The following is a 2,208-nucleotide window of genomic DNA, read 5'->3' as shown; positions in this document are numbered from 1 at the left end:
CTGGGGATTATCTCAGCTCTATGAAATGGAAAGTTCAGAGAGTTGACTTTCACGTTTACATTTAAAGTTCTCTGACATTAGTTTCTACATAAAAATCTGCTAATGTGCCCTGAACCTTGACTCACAGGTGTGTCTATAGTTTGTGGCTGGTCTGACTGAGCCACTGTAGTTTATTAATTCTATTTCAGTGAGTAAGTGATTTAATTTACTTCACTATAGTGCCTTATAAGGGACTATAGTGAAGTAAAAACAAAAATCTGTTAAATTAAGGACAGGTTTAACCAGACATTTTCTGAATGTCTGTAGAGCTCAAGAATTTGTCCAGAATTCCACAATAGGTGTAAAGTGAAACTGATAATAAGTCAGCTTTAGTTTATGTCAATCAATAAAGAGACAAAAAATGTTGAGCATAAAATTTATTGTTGATTCTGGATGTTACCATTTAATTTCCGTTATGATGTATTTTTTGTACAGTGTGCTTTCCCTCTCTGTCCTCATCAAAATGAAAGTTCAGACTCTGGAAAAGGCTCATAACAGGAGCCTAGCTACAGGTTTAGCTTGTGGCTGGCAGTACAACGTAGAGCACAAGCATCCAGCAGGGTCCACAGTATATTGTCTCAGAGCCGAAAGACAGGCTGATCAGCACTCGATTACCTGCTCCCAATTTCACAGGGACTTGACCATTTCACACCAGCACAGAGAACCCCTGAAAAATAGCACTGAGATGGGTTTCCATTGATCACAGCACCTTTGCAGATGAAAACATCACGGTCTGTAACTCTAAAAATGTTCCATACCAAGCCAGCAACTCTGTTGGTGGCTGTTTTAAAACCTAAAGGAGTTTGAATTGAGAAGAAATGAACTGAAGAATGCCGTTCTGTGAAAAGGCAATAAAAATGTGCAATGGATGGAGGAGGCTTGTAAAACCTTTGCATTATAAGGCATAAAGGTGCTAATAATACTGCTTTTCATCTGTCATGCAAGCCCCAATAGAGTCACTTATGCCTAACCTGTCTGTAGCGTAAAACACAAAACTTTGCCTCCACTACAGCGAACTATCATTCAAAATTTTGGGGCAGCCAAGCACATGTACAACATGTACATACTACATGTAAGTACAATTAAGTATATTAACTTTCAGTTGACTTTATAGGCGTTTAATGTAGACTTCTGAGCAGTGTTCGGTGCATTCCTGAATGCCATTTCAGCAGGCTCCTAATGAATACCCTCAACAAAGGCTGAATCTAAAAAGGTGCCATCAGGCAGCTCTGCCACGCCACGAGATGAGTGTCAGAGGCTTGATTGGATTTTCAGTGCTGGTTCATAATTGCTGGGCAATGTTAATTTCCCTCCCTCTGTTTGAGTAGAAGAGGGTGGTGGGTGGGATGATGAATGAGATTTGCAAACAGAATCCACAGCCAGCAGTACAGGTCCATGTAGTGCTCCCGGGAGCTGATCTAGCATGTATTTCTTAATAAATCACCCCGTTGGACTGAAAGCCCTTTGTGGCTGAGAGTCTGCAGATGCGATGCAGATGGTAACAGCACAGAGCCAGAGACAAGGCAGGTAATGAATCGAGAAGCCTAATATTTGATCGATCCATATCATTCCTTATTCCATACAACAAAGCGCACATTGTAAAATGCCATTTGAAATCCAACTTAGTTACTTACTTCTGGTGAAAAAAACCAGACAGTCAATAGAGCAGAAATTCATGGCTTCATAAAACAAAAGAACATTAAACAGAACTCGTGCAGACTGTTTCACTTACCACTTACCTTATTCATTCATTTTAAACATTTGACCTTCATCATGTACATGGACAACATTCCTGCACCAACATATAAGGAATCCTTCAATCATTCCAACATCCAATCAGAGGTCTAATGAAAACAGTCTGACAAATGGCCACCTTGCATGTAAGAGTTCCAAGACTGAGCCTGTATTATTAATGGGATGACTAATGGGACAACACTAGTTTCTTACAGCATCTGTAAAGGTTCAAAACTTCATATTAAAAAAATAAAAATAGAAAAAAAGGTAGTAGCTCTAAATCAAAACATTCCAAACCAAAGTCCACAGATCCTGCACTCAGACCAGATCATTTGGAGTTGTATGGCAATGCAGTTGCTGTTTTTTTAAAGATAGCATTTATTGAATACCATTGTTACTGTTACTGTTATTGATATTACACCCTGATTATTTCTG

This window comes from Oreochromis aureus, linkage group 12, assembly GCF_013358895.1.
Source record: "Oreochromis aureus strain Israel breed Guangdong linkage group 12, ZZ_aureus, whole genome shotgun sequence".
NCBI lineage: Eukaryota > Metazoa > Chordata > Actinopteri > Cichliformes > Cichlidae > Oreochromis > Oreochromis aureus.
Note: the sequence above shows the minus strand (reverse complement) of the source record.